Source organism: Cyprinodon tularosa, unplaced genomic scaffold (assembly GCF_016077235.1).
Source record: "Cyprinodon tularosa strain WSP-4 unplaced genomic scaffold, ASM1607723v1 ctg202, whole genome shotgun sequence".
NCBI lineage: Eukaryota > Metazoa > Chordata > Actinopteri > Cyprinodontiformes > Cyprinodontidae > Cyprinodon > Cyprinodon tularosa.
This window is the reverse complement of record NW_024038744.1, coordinates 1,266,889-1,286,828: the sequence shown is the minus strand read 5'-3', so window position 1 is coordinate 1,286,828 and position 19,940 is coordinate 1,266,889. Positions and strand designations below refer to the sequence as shown.

The 19,940-nt window shown below is 35.4% G+C and overlaps 1 long non-coding RNA gene across 1 annotated transcript; it reads left to right on the top strand.

Annotated features, from left to right (window-relative positions):
- Positions 1–1,575: 1,575 nt before the first annotated feature.
- LOC119783328 lies at positions 1,576–10,657 on the top strand. The gene is made up of 4 exons (XR_005280776.1): positions 1,576–1,676; positions 8,819–8,965; positions 9,125–9,265; positions 9,512–10,657. It is a non-coding gene; the product is annotated as an uncharacterized LOC119783328 (long non-coding RNA).
- The last annotated feature ends 9,283 nt before the right edge of the window (positions 10,658–19,940 follow it).

Genomic DNA, 19,940 nt, shown 5'->3' with positions numbered 1-19,940 from the left:
GAAACGTCTCAGCTCCATTAATCTTAGGTAAGATCACTATCAAAATAAACTTGCACATAAAAGCACAGTTGTGTACATATTGGTCAGAAGTTGTGCATAACAAACATTTGTAAAGTCATATTTGAAATCTCATGCAAAACATAAAACATATAGTTTAAATAGTTACAACTTCCATAATTAATGAATTTCAAGTTTAAATTTGTGCTTTATTCATACATTAACTTCATAAATAAGTTAGCCTCCATCAGTCTTTTCACTCTGATTCTTTCCTGTAAAGAGATCAACTCGGGACAAACTCTTTATATAACATACTTACTGTATATGGAATAAAAATAACCATGAGACATGATAACAGAATTTGACAGAAATTGTAATCTTACTCAGCCCAGAGAATATCCTTAAGGTTACAGACGGCAGGCTTAACAACCAGGTTCACTTCTCATTGAAGTCAGCCCCGAATCACAGTTAAAGAAGCATTTTATATAACTATGTATGCCACATCATTTGCAAATCATCGTTTGAAAATAAGGAGACATCCATTTCTCCAGCCATATCAAAATATTACCCTATGTTCTTAGATCAAGGACACCACTCTCATTCCATTCCCAAATCTTTGCCACATACATAATGACGATGACTTTTCATCACATAATTAGATAAACTGCTTGGAAAACTTTAGTTTTGACATGTAACATCAGATAATATCAGGGCTTAATAGACTCATACATCATCAATTAAAAATAATCCTAACAATTTCAACAACTAAAAATAAAACTGAATTTACTATCTTTAAAATAGACATTTCTCCCCCAAAATAATCTATCCATAGCCAAGGTTTATGGTGGTACAAAATTAATATCACATGCTGTTTGTTTAGGAGGATTTCCCCCTAAAAGCAGACAACTGGAACCAGCTTCCATGTTTTTTATGGATTTAAAAACACATGATGGCGATTTAAAATCAACAGTTTTCGGACTGTGAGAGGAAGGCAGAGTACCTGGAGAGTACGCACAGATGTATGGGGAGAAGAGACAAACTCCACACAGAAAGAGCCATGCAGAGCTAAGCCTTATAGCGACCCTCACCCTACCCCTTAAATTGATAATCAAACCAATTTGGTTTTCCTTTTTAACATATTGTTGAACTACAACTACAAAGAGTAAGAAGTTAAATAATACTCCTCTTTCTTCTGGATGTTACTGTCAATTTTAAGTCCCAATGTTCTATTAAAGCTACTGCAGTTGTACTAAACTTTTTTTTACTAGAATTCTTTTTTGCAATTTTACTGTGTACATTTTTCAATTTTTTTCCAAGGTAAGGCAAGGCAGGGTAAGTTATTTGTATTCCAAGTGCTTAACATGAAATAAACAATAAAATAGAAGAAACTAAACTGTGAAAATATCCAATAACTACTGGTTTATTCTATTAAAATAGTAACACGTTTTACTTAAACAGCTGAAATGGACTAATTTTGTATATGACAGCTATGCGCACAATCAAAAGTTTACCAACATTTTTATCTTTATCGGCAATGTTAAGAATATTGCTAACATCCCCTGAAGGCATCACCAAGGAGTGGGCGGGGCCTAAACATACCTGAGCTAAGACGTACGTCCTTGAGATACGCAGGTCCAGACAGGAGATTCAGTGTCAACAATGAACATACTGGACTGAAGGTAAGTACAGCAACTAACTGAAATATAATCTGTGCAAAAATAGTCCAGAGTTCAAAAGGAAATATATTGGATCTCATGTGTCGGGACTACATGTTTAGGGTTCTATTCGTGTAGTTCTTCATTGATAGGTGGTTTACTTTCTGCTGTAGATAGATCCTGCAGGCTGTTTAGAGCTTAGTTACACTATAACTGTTATAGTTTTCATTTCAGCAACAAACACATCTGCAATCACACTAAGTCAATCCAGATTGCTCCAATCTCCATAGGAACAGAACAAGGGGTGGCTGAACTAAAGTTAATGTATTATGTGGTTGTTTATTGTTCTTGAGTTAGGACTTTAATCAACACTGAAATTAGATTTAACCTAATCTTATGATCGGGTTGTACTAGAATGTATTTGATTCATTTTCAGTAACCATATTAATCTTGTGTAATGCCTTGAAATGCTATTTGCTGTGGATAACTGTCAAGATGAAACTCCTTTAGGTTCAGCTCTCTAGAAAGGTTGGACTTTTTATGCAAACAGTGACTGGAATCTACTGGCAATGATTCATGTGACCTTGACTAACTCCACAATTCCAGTTGAAGAGAAGCAAACTAGAGCATAATTCTTCAAACACCATGATTTATCATGGATTTATTACTTTGTTTTTCAATGATGTATCTCCACAGGGCTCTGTTAAATCAAATCAACATCAATATGACATCAAACGCTGATATCAAATTGTCATCATAATTCTAGTCTATAGCATAAATCAACTTGACATCACTCCTTTAAAATCAGTTTTTTATGTATGTCAATGATTTAATTGATGCCATTTTGACATTACTTCGGTATCAAACGTCTTTGAGATTTCACTCAAATAAATATATATTAATGTTATCTTGACATCATACCGTTGCAAATTAATAATTTCTCCATTTTAAAGATTATTTTAGGCTTTAGTGGCCTTTTGTTGTTAAGAAAAAAGTGGGAAACAGCAAGGGTTATCAGGACAGGACTCGAACCTTTGAAAGATCAAAGCCTGTCAACATGGGTGGTGCCCCTAACTCCTGCACCAAACTCATACTTTTTGTGTGTGCATGCCATAAGGAAATGATCAAAGCAATATGGCAATTTTAGAATACAAAACTCAGTGTAGATTATGTCAAACAGATTACTAGAACTATAGACAATACAATTTATAGAATTGCTATTTTAAAGGTATACGGAACACTGTAGAAATTGAAAGATCTTGTACACTGTCATGTATTTTAAACAGAATTGGCTTCATTTAGCTCATTTCAATCTCACAGGATCATCAGTTTTTAATCCTGATGAGGATCCTGTGAAACTGCCTATTCCTCTAGGTCAGGAGTCTGCATCCTTTTCTATCCAAAGAGCCATTTAAGTCTTCACTCCAGCTAAGTAAAAGGTATTAGAGCAACAAATGTTATCATGTTCTTGAAAAAGACAACATTCATTTTTAACAAACCACCAACATTAAAAAAAAATGATTTTTGCAAAAACAAAAAAGATTGGAGCCCTTTTCTTCAGTGGGATTCAAATGTGATTATAAAATCGCATTATTAAAAACAAAAACTAAAAAAAACAGATAAAAACATCACTGGTACCTTTTGGGTCATTCTCTTGCACATATGCAGAGCAATTATTTAATGAAAACTTAAGATATTTTTGCTAAAATCAGCAGTATTTTTTTTTTAAATAAAAGACACAAATTGATTCTTTATTATTTCTTAGCCAGTCATCAAAAGCTACTGCAGAAGAGGCACAGAGCCGCTTGCGGTTCCGGAGCCACTGGTTGCAGACCTCAGATCTAAGTAAGTAAAGCAAACTCTAATGCAGTAATCAATGGATATTTTTAGATTGCTTTGTTTGAAGATATACATCAATTGGATCTTAAAAGATTGATCTCAAGTTGCTTTATGTTTTTGACTAGAATTTTCAGGACAAATTTATATAAGTATTTGATGTCTTGTTGAATTAACATGTTTTGTTTTTGCCTAAAACATAGACCAAAATGTTTTAACCATGAGCAATAGGTTTTGCTCTTGGGTTCTTGAAGCCATTCTATGAATGCATTGTCTCATATAAATACGGAAATGTTAAATGTGCTTTTAAAAAATGTAGCAGAGCTTGTTTTAATTATTGAGATTATTCTATTCTGACTGCCTAACCCAAAGCACAGGCACGGGCATGATTCAGAGTTTTTTGTATATGTGCTGCTCAACCGGTTCCTGTCATACAATCCTGCAGCACTTTCCGTTCAGCATCTATGAGTATGTTTCCTTTGGTCTCTTCATCAACCTTTGAGGATAATCCACTGCTTGGTAACATTATTTGGCCACTGACTCAGAAATGGACTGCTATAACAGCTATTTTTAGTGTTAATTAAAGGGACTTTAAATTCTAAAAGTTGTGTACTTTCTTCTATATAAGAATAATTTGAATCGAATGGCAAATTCTGAACTCTCAAATAAAAGATAATATATGCAATTTAGCTTTATTTTCCCCCTTTAGTAAGGCTTTGCGTCTTAAAGGTGTCACTGCTTCAAGAAACCACAAGGGGGTGGTGTTGCATCTTGGATTCACTTTATCTCTGATTAATTTTATTTCCAGATTTAATCTGCTGGCTGCATTTTGAAATATGTGCAAAAAAGAGGGGGCAGCTGCTTTAGCTTCAGGACACAAAAGTTGTTTTCAAACTTATTCTGAGTTAAGAATATTTCCTGCCAGACCTTCGACCTCCTGCTGGGTTCTGGCAAATTGACTTGCTAGAGGAAATGCATTCTGGTATCCTTCAGACATCAGCAGGCAAGAAAGCCTGCATGAGAGTGGAGTAAGGAAAGACTCTTCAGCCTCTGTATGTTAAGTATGTCATGTTTAAACATATGGTGGTGTGAAGAGGTACCCCCTCCTCTTACAGATTTATTTTGCTTTGGCTCTCCTGTCACATTTTGATTCTTTAGATTATAAATGCATTTTAATGATAGGCAGATATTACCTGAGTAAATATATATGTTTAAAATTGACATTAAGCATTTGCAGCTGGTTTTAATTTGAGTTTTTACATAACGTTGGAGGATTTTGGTCAACTTAGCTTTACTTTTTTTCTAGGACTAATGGCCTGTTAACAGTCATGCTACAGCCAGATTTATCTTTAGACTTTGACTTGACCAATGACTTTGATTTTTACTTTAAAATTCTCCTATAAATGCCATTTTTGCTAACTCTCCCTTTTAGTTAAATCCTTAAAACAGACCCCACTGTCAAATCAGGTCTGCAGTGATTAAGATGATTTCCTTGATTCATTTTTGCCCTCCTGTGGGGCTCTTTGATGGTTTCCTGGAGCAATATTGGTGAACCAACAACCCTGTCTCTCTTCCGGCCTTAAAAAAAAAAAAAAAAAAAAATACATGTAATACATTTTTACACTCCAGTGTATTTAATTTCTTTATAATGAGCATTATTGGTATGGGAATTAGTGTTTTTTTTTAAATTATTATTATTATTATTATTTTTTTTTAGCTTATTTCATGTTTTCCTATGATATTTTATTAAGTGATTCTTGATTTTGAATGAATTAATTAATTAAGTGGCCACTCACAGTTAATTCACCATTTAACAAGTAACTAAAAATGCATTAAATCCCTTCTTTCCTTTATAAATAAAATCAGCAAAACAAATTTTTTTTATGCAACCAATTCTTGTTTGTCTAATTTTAAAATAAAGAAGAAAATGTAATTATTGTTCCCTGTATTGGGTGTAGATAAAGCAAAAGGCAGTTGAGTTGCGCAGGAATTATTATTTTTTTTTTACATATTACATTTGTTTACAAGTCCTGGTTCAGTAGCTAAATCTAAATTAAAGTGCTTCTAGCAAATAAGACAAGCTGTATATACAGTCGGTTTATGTCTCCATAAAAAAACAGAGCCAATGGGCCCTGTATAGTAAAAGAAATGCTGTCCTCAGGCATAACAGCAGCATTATAGACCACCATAGGATTTCCTTTACCCTCAGCTCAGCCCCACTTTGAGGGTTAACTTGTCTCCATCTCTTTGCCCCAGTCACTTTCTGCATATCAGTTACTCCATTGGGAGCTTGTTATTGTCTCAGCCAATCATACCTCCTCCTTAATTAACTCAGGAAATTGTGTTCCTATATTTACAACTATAATAACCCGCCTGGCTTGCTGAAAAGGTCACATCAACAGTTTAGCAGTCTTTTTTTCTTTACCCTATAGCCCCGTAGTCCAGAGGGAGAAACTGTAAGAAAAGCCCAAACCCGAGGAGCCTATAAAAATGATAAAAAGAAACAGAAGTGTTTTTTGACCTCTCAATGTCAGAACTGGCTGATTTCACTTTTCTGTACTGGGATTCAGCTCAGTTATTCACCAAAATGTTCAGGAGGTTGTCAGCTTAATCACTGGAAAATAAGCTTTCGAGAAAGAAGTACTGTTACAGAGTGCCGTTTCCTCAAACCACAGACAAACATTTTCACAGCAGTGGCAGCTGAAACCCTGAGAGCAGATTGTCTGGTGACAGACAGGGTTCAGAGTCTCAGATAGGGTTGCAATCTTTACCATCACCTTGCTTTTTATAGACCCAAACATATGTTATAGGGCAGGGGTCACCAACATGGTGCCCGCGGGCACCAAGGGGCCCTCAAGTACCACAAGGGGTGCCCTTAGAGTCTTCTGAAAATAGAACAACTCAACAGTGAGCTACGTTTGAAATTTCACTGTATTCTGTTGCTCTTCTTTTTTTAATAGGGTTATAGAACATTTCATCATTTAATCATATATGGCATTTAAGCATTTATAGAGATTTCAAAATGAAAATGTCAAAAAGAAAATTATAAATTTAAAGAAATTATCAAGATATGTTTATGATGTATGAAGTTTAGGTGAAAGTTGACCGTTGCAATTCATAGGTCAGTACCCCTGAATTAGCCCTCAACTGTAAAAAGGTTGGTGACCACTGTTATAGGGAGACACACCAGTAGCTGACTGGAGGGCATGTTTCTTCCTTCTGGTCTGGATCTCCCAGAATAAACTTGAAGGTGTTTCTCAGTAAACGGATCAGTGAAAAGAGTTTTTCTCCCTCCTGGATCTGCCAAACTGGATCTAAGATCATCGAGGCCTCGTTGTGTGTTCTTTCAGTAACCTCAGAGTAGATTACTAAATTAAAAACCTTGAGTGCATTTGGATGATAATAAATCCTGGAAATGTAACATTCAAAATCTGAATATGAATCTAAAGTTTTAGGTTATAAGAAAAAAAAGTCATTACAAAAAAAAAGGAATTACTTATGGTGTAAAAAGCTGTTTGCCTTCTTATTTTGTGGGTGTTCTAAAGTTAACCCGAGAAAATACTAAACAGGCTTTAGAATGACAAAAGAAGATAAGATTTAAGGTAAAAAAGCTATTAAAACCAACCTGGCTGTGTGTGGAAATCAGTCAACCAAGTAGTTATATTATGACTTAATTCTCCCCTCTTCATGTCAAACCATCTAAAAACACATTTCAACCTGAAAAAGTCACAAACAGAGGGAAGGCAAAGGAAATATTTAGACAATGTTTTAACCTTTTGGTGCTCAGGCCTCAGTGGGGTACATTAACAATGGATTTGTATCACATGCATGAGCTGCTGGATGAGAACAGGGATCAGGCCCCATTAGGCCTGAAACTGGAATGGAGGAGGACTGAATCAGGGTAATCAGAATCAAAGTTTGTAATACAATCCAATACAAATGCTTGTTGGTAGCAGGTTGAGCTGTTGATTAGTTTGTGTGACTTTTTACCTAGTAAATGAAATCATCATTTCAAAACTGCTTTTTATTATTTTTATTCAGGTTGTTTTTGTTGGCTGCATTGTTTGTTGATCTAAAACAGCCATGTATGACAAAAAAAGCAAAAAAGAGGAATGTTGAATGTTTTATCAAATCACTGTAGCTATAAACACACATATAATCCATATGCTATTTTATTATCAAAAAGCAAAACTACTGTGGACATTTTCTGTCCTAAATCCTTTCGTTTTAATAAAAACAAACAAAGAAAAAAGCATTTAGCAGACGTACAGTGGTGTTTCATCAAATAAAGGAAAGACATTTCTGGCAGTTTATACAGTTTGTTAAGGAGAGAAATATACAGTAACTTCATTTAATGTGTACTGTGACACCATTGACACCAAAGGCTGTGTAAAAAGATTTAATGAGCAAAATCTGGCTTGGATAATGTAACAAATACAGGGATTTTCATCTCAAAGGTTGCCAATTTCCTGCAAATTGACAATTGATTTTTTTTCTTCTTCTGGTAATATAGTAAGGCAACATAATGGAGCAGAAGCTAAAATGAATGACAGTAAGCTCATTGGAATATTATGCAATTAAATAGGAAAATTCACCTTAAGTATGCTGATGAAGGTTCTCAGTCATCCAGGTCATAGTCATTCCGTAAAAATTCAAAAAATATCCACTGGACAATAGTTGTCTATATAAGACTCAAACTCACTGCGGATCCAGACATTTGAATTGAGAAAGCTTCCTGGAGAGGTGGCGAAACGTCTTCAAATCTTGAAAACCAAGTCCAGTGGATATTTTTTGAATTTTTACGGAAATTCACCTTAAGTAGTTGGACGTCCTTTGGTTTTTTTGTGTTTTTTCTTATTGGGAGGAGACACTGGGGAGGAAGCGGAGCTTGCTTACGGGTCTACGTATCCCCACTGATTTAAGAACGCCTTCCAGTTCCGGTGGAGGAACTTGGGATTGTTGCTTAAGAATAGAAACAAATGCGGCTACGTATTTGGCCGATATTAACATTTTGTTCTTGTATCGGTATCAGCTAATGAACACATGCATTGGCCAATTCATTAGTTTTGATTTTTTTGTTATCATTGTGTCATTTTTATCATGCAAAGGGCGGGAGGAAAAGCAGTATTAGCCTAATGAATTGGCCCCTAAAAATCGGCAGTGTCACTATCAGCCTTAAAATAACCTTTATTGGATGATCTCAACTTAAGAAACACAAAGTATAAGCTTCTGTCATTTACTTGTAATCACTGCAGCCCGATCTTTGAAATGCAAACAAATATGGCTGAATGAGCATCTAATTATGAAGCTCCTTCATGTTTGTTTTTCAGGGTGTTACTGAGGTAGCTCAGGCAAAATGAGCCAATCACAGCAAGTATCCTCCTGGTCTGTGGAGGAGGTGTTGGAATGGATTCAGGCACAGCTCCCACAACACATCAAAACACTCTATAAAGGGATCATCAAACATGACATATCAGGTTGAACCAATCACCATTTCTCTCACATTTTCTAAATATCAATTGATTGTTTTGTTTACTTGAAATGTTTGCAACTTGATAAATTTAATTCCAAGCTCCAAAGTGTTTTAGTGAAGTTTACTGGTTTAAATATATATATATTTGAAAATAAATTTGCAGGCCGAGCTTTGCTGAGACTGAAGGAGCGTCACCTGGGGCTTCTAGGGATGGAGGATGACGACCAGCAGCAGGAAATATTGCAGGACCTTCTGCTTCTCAGAGTTCAGGAAGAAATCAATGAACTCAATGACATCTGCTTTGGTAAATATACCAACTGACTTTAGCTCCAGGTTGTGGCTGAGCGGCCAACTGATACTATACAGTCAGAAAAATCAACTCTGCTCTCAGCAATAAAATTGATTTTATTTACTTTAATATATAAAGAAATGCACCATGAAAATATATATATATAATGGTTTATTTTACTCAGAGCAAGAAAAACATGTTTCTTTTACAAAGTAAGATAAGTAAACTTAGACTTTATTTGCTCTCTTGTCTCTTCACCAGACTGTTTTTCTTCATAATGGACGACTAAAAGATACCCAGCTGTTTTTTTTTTTTTATTTCCCGTCTATCCATTCATCTGTGTGTCTGAGATTGAAAGGAGTGATGGAAATAACAGGAGAAGGTGAATAGAAAGGGGGATCGATGGGGAAGAGAAGAGAAAAAGAAACCCATTTCCTGTGTGAAATTTGACCAGCGCAGATGGATGAGATTAGTTTTTGTCTGGTTGTCTCTTTTTGATCCTTATTGTTCATTTGTCTCTGTCTTTGTCCTCTTTCTGTATTCCGTTTAGCCATACCAATATCAAATATACTGCAACAGAATTTAAATTAAAGAAGTGATTTTTTTTTTTACCAGAATGCCCCTGTGATCTTTATTTAGAACTAATCACAGGGATCTCTGAAAAGGTTTGGGATTTGATGCAGTTATTTTATTATTATTATTTTTTATTCTCCAGGTCTAGAAAAGGACAGACAAAAAAATAAAATAATTTTTTCTTGAAGCTTTTCTTCTTTTCTTGTTAATCTGTTTGCTTCGTAAAGTTCCATCCATCCATCCATCCATCCATCCATCCATCCATCCATCCATCCATCCATCCATCCATCCATCCATCCATCCATCCATCCATCCATCCATCCATCCATCCATCCATCCATCCATCCATCCATCCATCCATACAACGAAAATAAAATGTTATTTATTTTTCTGAAGACAAATATAATTACTGTATCTCTCTTTAATTTAATGGTGGGTGCAGAAAAAAGATAACAGCCTTTTTATTATTAAAGGTTTTAATTCAATCAAATTTTAAGACTCTCTCTTTAAAAAAAAGAAAAAATCAGAAAATGCAAATGGTAGAAACTATTCTTTATAAACTATTCTTTAGGAGACCCATATGCTTGATTGAGGAAAACGAGCCAAATGCATGCTGTGACAGCATCACCTCTGAGAACTATTTTAAAGTCAGAAGATTTTCCTTCAAAGTAGACTTTGATACTCATCATTGAATCAGCAGGACTGCTGAGAAACAGGGCTATATATTTTTATTCTGCCATAAAGCCTGAGCGCACAAGCTTATCTCCTTTCTGTCTGGGATGGTGTTGGTTTGTGATAATGTGTTTTTAATAAAATCAAAGCAAAGCCTGAAAACATTTCAGAGATGTGGACGGTTTGATCTCTTAGATTGTATGACAGTTGTCTCTCTAAACTCACAGCCAGATGAAGAAGTTTATTTGGCTTCAAGAAGATAAAAGTGAAGAAGCTTTGAAGTTGGAATATCTGGGTTTTTATTTTAATGCTGTTTAAGCATTTAGGATTTTGCCTCTGGAAACAGCTTATTTTAATTGGTCTAAAAAATACTTAACCATATATCTGTTTAATATAATGCATATGAAATGAAATCTGTTTAATATAATGCATATGAAATGTTTCTTTTTTTAAATATGCTGGAAGGTTGGTTTCAGACGGCATATCCCAGCTGATCTAACGACTAGATTTAAAACATGGGTTGATTTATTAAGTTAGAAACTTTATAAAACTTGTTTGCTGGTTGCTTTTCTCTCCAATTCCAATGCAAGATGAAATGCAGGATCTATAGCATTTTAGTTTATCAATCATTTTGAATAAATATTGATTTTACTTTTAGCTAATAAAGGGAAAGAAACGGATTATGTTTTACATCTTTTATTTTAAGTGGTTTTTACAATGTTCAGTAATCTTTTGAATTTATAGAATGCCTTACCTAAAGATAAGGGTCTAACAGTCTAATACTGACATCAATCATTGTGTGTAAAATGTTTCTAAACACTTCTTTTGCCACTTAAATACAAGTGCAGCTTTTGCAACATAAACTTGGCTGTAAGCTTTCTTCCTAATCATCCATCTTTTTGGATGCTAGAGTGTAATCATGAATCATTTGTGTGTTGCAGAGATGCTTTTACAGCTGCAGCTCCATGCCTCATAAATACCAAGAGTTTCCATTATAACTCAGATTTTTTTCTCTAGTTTGAAATATCCTCAGGGATTGGCCATTCTCAAAGATCTACTGCTAAAGTTAAAGGTTGTATTAATGAAAACATATTAATGCAGACTTGTGTGCACCGGTAAATAAAGAGTCATATGAGTTGAAGACAGTTCATAAAAGTATGTAATAAAATGTAATCCAATTACATTGGTCATATCTCATCCAGATGATAGTCTAGTTAAAAAAACAGTTATACTTTAAAGCGTTTAGCTAGAGTTCACATACTAGAAGACACAGAAAACTTTGCCGAAAAGTGAAAGTATTAATAAGGATGTTTACTCACAAATCCATCAACTCTACATCAACATCTGAAGAGTCTAATGCTATTTAAGTCTAATTCCTCTTATAACCGAACACTTGTTTGCATTTTATTTTAACAACTCCATTTGGAAGTGCTAATTGGCTTAGCCTACTACTTCCTTGTTTAGCTCATGTGCACTTGGGCAGTATTGGACCTCTGTTGTTGTTGTAAATATTCATTAAGGCCTTTATTAACTACCATAACAAACTAAATAAAAAAAAGCATAAAATATTAGGGATGCACGATATTGGGATTTTGGCCGATATCCGATATGCCAATATTTTAAAACTCATGTAGCCGATAACCGATACCGATGTTAAAGCTGGACAAAAATAAGTAGTCATTGAAAATAGCAGTTTTTTTATCCATTTCTGACACTTGGAAAAATAATATACTCAAATATATTTTCATATGCTGATATCAAATAGATTTTTTAAAACACGGTATCACGATCATTCTGTTACAAACTCTCGTGATATTTTGCAAATTCTTGTGAGATTTTGTTAGTAAAATAGTTCGATACCGCGTCAATATATCAACATATAAAAATATGGCAAAATTTCGTGAATTTTCTTGGGATTTCGTAGCATAACGATGACATATAGCAATATTTCATTAGTAAAAGAGATTGATATGGTGATTTTAAATGGCAATATATCAGCATATGAAGATATTGTGATATTTTAATGTATCAATATTTTTTCCCTCATCTTTAGAAGTTTTTAAGTCTATAAAAAAAGTTTTTGAGGAAGAAGAAGTAGTAGTTTTTTTTTTTTTAGACTTTAGAAACTCAGAAGCTGATCAAATATCGGGTTAAATATCAGTGGGGTGGCCGATGTTCGATATTCAGTTTTAAGGCCGATACAGGCCGATACCGATAGGGGGCCGATTATATTGTACATCCCTATAAAATACCTAAATAGTATAAATTTGTATATTAAATATGTTTTTTATTAGCTGTGGCGAAAAAAAATATCATCAGAATTAGCATTAAAACAATTTGATGCGTTTCACTTATTGAATTAAGTTATCGAAATTAAATATTTCCCTATTACTCTAATGAATTTATTATGCTGGTATAAATAGAATTTGTAAAAACATCCTTTTTCTATAGTTCATAGCCATCCATGCTGCACATTGGTTTACTCTAGGAAATTAAATAAAATTAAAATCCATTTTAGTTTGTGGTTTTAGCACTGGGTAACAAGTGTAACTATAATTGCAAAAGCTGTATTTTAAATCTTATTATCAATCATTTATATCTCCACTGTTTGCAGCAAGATGCCTGGGAATCTCTGGCTCCTATTAAGGATATGTAACAGAATGCTTGTAAACACTGCAAATAATATCAAAATGTTTGAGTACGGTTGCTGCAGGGACCTTTTCCTCCCCTTTTCCTGAGCCTGGCTGTAAGGGTGTCTGTGTCTGAGTGTGATTAATCCTTCACCAGATGCCGTGGCATTTGAATGGGCAGGAATGATGATGGGGCAATGCTTAGTCAGCATAACCATAAATCCATCTAACTGGCAGACAGAAGGAAAGATGAACAACACCAATGACCCCGACCACAAAGCTAAAAAGAAAAAAAAGGTGTAAACGGAGTTTAATCTATGGGCTCGCTTAGAAACTCACATTAAGGTTTTCAATTTGATAAAACTGCAGCTAAAACATACTTTGATTAGGTAGTTTAAATAACAACAATCACACATTTTTTTTATTTCTTTAATATTTTCAAAAATGTACATTAAATGAATACATCATTTTCAGCAATGCTTATGTATTTAAAGTAACATTTAAATCAATTTTATCTGGAAATTGACTGCATCTAAAGAGTCTTCATTTACAGATCCGTTCAAATGTGCGTTTATTTATTTTTCTTGTCTTTTAATTGCAAACAAATGATTTGCAATATCTGGAAATTTCTTATCCAGATGTGATACATGATGGACTGTAGGATCCATACTTATATAGTGGATCGTACAATTTATTATGTAAGATATGTATCCATACATAAGGTTCTTTATTTTACGATTAAGAATAATAATTTATAAAATTAGGAACATTATGTACCATACTGAGCATCCCCTTTAATAGAATTTTTTAAAATCTCCCGCAAAACAGACAGCTACAGGAGATCCTTCCTGTCCACAGCTGATCTACAACAGCTTCTTGGAGACAAAACAATAAAACAAAGAAAGAACTATAAGAATCTCAACAATATCTAATTTTCTATGAGGGTCATTAGTTTATTTTGGAATTAGTTGTGACACAATATTAAAGACACATAATTGTTAAATAGAAGGAAAACAATGATTGGTTTTCATTTCTTTAAATCTAATTGTTCTTTTCTGTTCAGCTCTCAGATTAAATGTTGAAGATTCACATTTCACCTCAAGATGTAAGTCTTTTGAGGTACACTTCTACCAACTTTGTATATTAAGTGAATCATTTTGCTAAGTCTTCTTTACTAAATAGATCATCTTCTGTTAAATAGGATTGAAGGATTAGTGTACATCAATTTCCAAGTTTTATCCTATATAGTCACATTTAGGCCTGAACTAGAACTGGGTCATTGTACAACATAAATACTCTTTGATATAAACCAACTGATTGTGGATCTGGTTGTATGTTTAGGGTTGTTTTCCAGCTGGAGTGGAAACTTTGTGGCCAGTCTGAATCCTTTTGGAGCTTTAACAGGTTTCCTTCCAGGATCACCAGGCATTTAGTTACATTTAGCTCCCCATTAATTTCCCACCACCTTGATAAAAGTTCCCACACAACATGATGCAGTTGCCAGTTGGAATTGTTTCTCTGAAGAAATGTGTAGTTTTAGTTTTCTAACAACTAGTGTCCAGTGGACATCCTTACATTCTAGTTTCTATGTTTTCCTACATGGCTTTTTGCAAAGTATTTTATGCCACTCCTCTATACAGTAGAGGACAGAATATCCATCCATCCATCCATCCATCCATCCATCCATCCATCCATCCATCCATCCATCCATCCATCCATCCATCCATCCATCCATCCATCCATCCATCCATCCATCCATCCATCCATCCATCCATCCATTTTAACCTAAACCTAACAGTCATGTTTTTGGACTGAGGAAGGAAGCAGGACTACCAGAAGATGGCCCATGCATGCACAGGGAGAACATGCAAACTCTATGCAGAAAGACGCCAGGCCAGCAATCGGTCAAAGGATCTTCTTGCTGCAAGGCAACAGAGCTACCCACTGCAACACCATGCAGCCCATAGAGTTTTTTTAAATAAACGTTTTTTCTGCTGGGATACAGTATTTGTGGATCCCTGCATGTAATCACAATGAAATAAATAGGTTTTTTGTACATTGGAAAAATGTTAAAATATGATATAAGAATATGAATACTTAAGGCTGAGCCTCTGCTCTTAATGATGATGAGGAAGAAGATGTAAATTAGGCTCAGGCAAAATAGATACTAATGGAAAAAGTTAAACTTCATATAATCAGAGGATCTGTGCTTTGTCTTGTTTTTTAACATTGAGAAAAACAGAATACATCATAGCAAATATTTACGTTCATGTAGTTATTCTTTAATGGATGCGGGCCAAAGCTCTGCTCTGATGATGATGATGATCAGGTGTGTCTCTCCAGCTTCAACTTTTAACACAGCTGTGAGCCTTCCCCCTGGAGCTATTCACCATCTTCCAGCTACAGCAGTCTTTTTGTCACTTTCTTTTGATCTATTCCAGGCTGCGGCTGCAGGATAGAAAGATCAATACTTACTTGGAAAAAAAAAATAGTTTGTGTCATGCCGTGAAAATAGAGGAAGGAGGGAGAAGTTCACGTTAAGTTCAGAGGGTCGTGACACAGCAGCAAGCTTCACTTCATAGTCCTCCTGGGCTGCAACAAAAACATAAGAGCTTGAAACATCGTCAACTCTAATTATCACTTGGTGGATGCTTAGGCTGCCAGCTAGTGATGGCATCCAAGTTTTTTGGGACAACCTTAGCTGAGCCATTGGCAAAAAGTAATTTGACAAAAACACAGGAACTGGGGACTCAGTAGGTCTTATACGAATATAATTCTTTTTTTAAAGCTCAGGTGGATGATTTAAAATGGGGGTTAATTGTTCCCTGTTTATCTTAATTTAAAAACTAATATGAAAAGTTTTTTTCTTGTTTAAAAAAACACTTTTCCCTAAGCTGCAGACAGATAACATCTGGCTTTACCGTGGGAAGTAGCTAACCTTACATAATACTTTCAAACAGTAAAAGCGAATAGATTATGAAAGGATATGATGGCTCCTTTCTTTCTTTTTTCCTATTTAGCAAACATAATTATGTCAAATTTTAATATTGATACATATAACCTGAGTATATAAAGAAGCAGTTATCATATCTTTAAATTTGTAATGGAAAATAAGTTCAAACAACCTAGTTACCTAAATAAAAAATGTAGCTTCCTTATTCTAATTTCTTACTCTAATTATTCTGTTGTTGGTAAAGAGGTAGGGATATAATTACAGGGATAAGCTAATTTCAATAAATGGTGTGAGATTATGGAACAAACAGATTTTAAATAAAGCAATGTCAAGACATGACACTTTAAATTCTCCTTAGGTGTGAGTTTGTGTGTGAATGGTTGTTTGTTCAGTTTGTCTCTATGTTGCCCTCTGATAGACTGGTGACCTGTCCATGTCGTACCCCGCCTCTCGCCCATTGACAGCTGCAGATAGGCACCACCCCTCGCAACCCCAGCAGGGATAAGCCTGACAGAAAAAAGATGGCATCTCAATAAGTGGTATGAAATTATGGACCAAACTCAGTGTTGAAATAAAGCAATGTTCAAACATGAGTGTTTACGCCGAGGCTGAAACTGGTTGTCTTTTTTTTCCTGAAATGCTTTGTTGGTTTTTACCTTGGGTGTAATCTTCAAAACAGCTCAGTTTTTGTTAAGTTCACATGACGTATTCCAAAAGATATCGAGGATAATGATTTTTTTTTTTCTTCTTTTGCAAGTATGAAATATACCGTTGTATTCCTTTTGGTCCAACAGCTATTTGGTTTCTGTAAATGACATTTTTCCTAGTCTCTTTGTTGTTGAAATGTGAGCTAGGTCTTTAATGCTTTGGACATTGTTCTTGATTCTTGAGTCACCTCCTGGATGAGTTTGGCTCTAACTAATTTAATCAAGTAGGCCTCCTGTGATGGTGAATCAGTGCTGCCTTCTGAAAGCCTTCAGAATTGCTTGGTAGACGTTATTGGTTGGACAGAAGTCAGTAACTGTTTAACTTGTTCTGCTACTTGATCTTTACTCATGGCATTTATTTTCCTGTTCAAAACCATTTTCCTCCCATTTAAGCGACTTTAAGTCAAACTCATCCAAGTTTTCTTTGCAAGGGGATAACAACTATAACATAAATATCTTAAAGGGATATAGTGTATGAATTACTGCCATCTAGTGGTGAAATGGGGGTATTTCCTTGGCATGTCACTGCCTGAAACACTTATTTTGGTGGTAATCAACATGGAGATCCAGTTAAGCTTTTCATACTCAGTCGGAAGCTTCCTCTATGTAACAAAAGGTTTATAAATAAACTAGAAATAGAGAGAGTATATAAAACACATGCAGGTGTCAATTTAATTTGGGCCAGGTGTTTGCTGGCCCAAATTAAAATGAGGTCAAAGCAGATGCATGATGATAACATTTACTAAAGAAATGGGAAAATACATGAGAGCCAAGACGACAGCAATGAAGCAATCCAGTAACAACGAAACAAAAAACAGAATTTTGAGTACTGTGATGAATTAGCAGCATTACAACAGGTGAGAACAATATTACAGATTGCACAACAGCTTTGGAGAACACTTGACCAAGAATTGCACTGGAAAAAAAAACAATTGACAATTGCAATAATAGGAAGAGACCGAAAAACATTGCTAAAGTCTCTCCAGCATTCTTCAGGCATTACATTTGTTCAAGATTTCCCAAATGAATCCTTTCGAAAGTAAGTTGAATTAATAAGTAGAGTATTGTTTGGTACATGTACATACAGGTGCTGGTCATAAAATTAGAATATCATAAAAAAGTTGATTGATTTCAGTAATTCCATTTAAAAAGTGAAACTTGTATATTATATTCATACATTACATACAAACTCATATATTTCAGATGTTTATTTTGTTTAATTTTGATGATTACAAATGACAACAAATGAAAATCTCAAATTCATCATATCAGAAAATTAGAATATTACTGAAGACCAATAAAAACAAAGGATTTATAGAAATGTTGGCCAACTGAAAAGTATGAACATGAAAAGTATGAGCATGTACAGCACTCAGTATTTAGTTGGGCCTCCTTTGGCCTGTATTACTGCAGCAATGCGGCGTGGCATGGAGTCGATCAGTCTGTGGCACTGCTCAGGTGTTATGATAGCCCAGGTTGCTCTAATAGTGGCTTTTAGCTCTTCTGAATTGTTGGGTCTGGTGTATTGCATCTTCTTCTTCACAATACCCCATAGATTTTCTATGGGGTTAAGGTCAGGAGAGTTTGCTGGCCAATTAAGAACAGGGATACCATGGTCCTTCAACCAGGTACTGGTAGCTTTGGCACTGTGTGCAGGTGCCAAGTCCTGTTGGAAAATGAAATCTGCATCTCCAAAAAGTTGGTCAGCTGCAGGAAGCATGAAGTGCTCTAAAACTTCCTGGTATGTGGCTGCGTTGACCCTGGACCTCAGAAAACACAATGGACCAACACCAGCAGATGACATGGCACCCCAAACCATCACTGACTGTGGAAACTTTACACTGGACTTCAAGCAACGTGGATGAAGTGCCTCTCTTCTTTTCCTCCAGACTCTGGGACCTTGATTTCCAAAGGAAATGCAAAATTTACTTTCATCAGAGAACATGACTTTGGACCACTCACCAGCAGTCCAGTCCTGTTTCTCTTTAGCCCAGGCAAGACGCTTCTGACGCTGTCTGTGGTTCAAGAGTGGCTTGACACAAGGAATGCGACAGCAGAAACCCATGTCTTTCATACGTCTGTGTGTGGTGGTTCTTGAAGCACTCACTCCAGCTGCAGTCCACTCTTTGTGAATCTCCCCCACATTTTTGAATGGGTTTTGTTTCACAATCCTCTCCAGGGTGCGGTTATCTCTCTTGCTTGTACACTTTTTTCGACCACATCTTTTCCTTCCCTTCGCCTCTCTATTAATGTGCTTGGACACTGAGCTCTGTGAACAGCCAGCCTCTTTAGCGATGACCTTTTGTGTCTTGCCCTCCTTGTGCAAGGTGTCGATGGTCGTCTTTTGGACAACTGTCAAGTCAGCAGTCTTCCCCATGATTGTGTAGCCTATAGAACTAGACTGAAAGACCATTTAAAGGCTTTTGCAGGTGGTTTGAGTTAATTAGCTGATTAGAGTGTGGCACCAGGGGCCATCAATTTTGAACCTTTTCACAATATTCTAATTTTCTGATATGATGAATTTGAGATTTTCATTTGTTGTCATTTGTAATCATCAAAATTAAACAAAATAAACATCTGAAATATATGAGTTTGTATGTAATGTATGAATATAATATACAAGTTTCACTTTTTAAATGGAATTACTGAAATCAATCAACTTTTTCATGATATTCTAATTTTATGACCAGCACCTGTAGATGTGTTTGTGGTAGTGTGTTGACCAGCCCCAATCCCATTTGTCAAGGCAAAGCAATGACACGAGAGGAAAGGTTGATGCCTCATAGTCTCTGCTGGATCGGCAAAAAAAAAAAAAAATGTAGGACTGGAGAAAAAAAAACCCAAACAGAGACTATTTTATTACCTGGAAGTGGGAAAATGAGTTTTGTCAACAAATGGCCCATCTATTTCCCCTCACATCAATGGCCTCATGGCATGTGATTTATCTTCGGCATATTGGAAGCAATGAAGTGAAAATAGAAGGGAGGGGGTGAGAGTAGAGACGACAGACTCCTGCTGCCCTGCACAGTCATCTGGGTATAACCATGGGAAGAGTTCAAGCATGTTACAACATGCTATAAGCATGTTTCTAGCCAGAGAGTAATCTCTGGCTAGAAATATGAAACGACCAGGAAACTGTGTCTTTATTTTACATG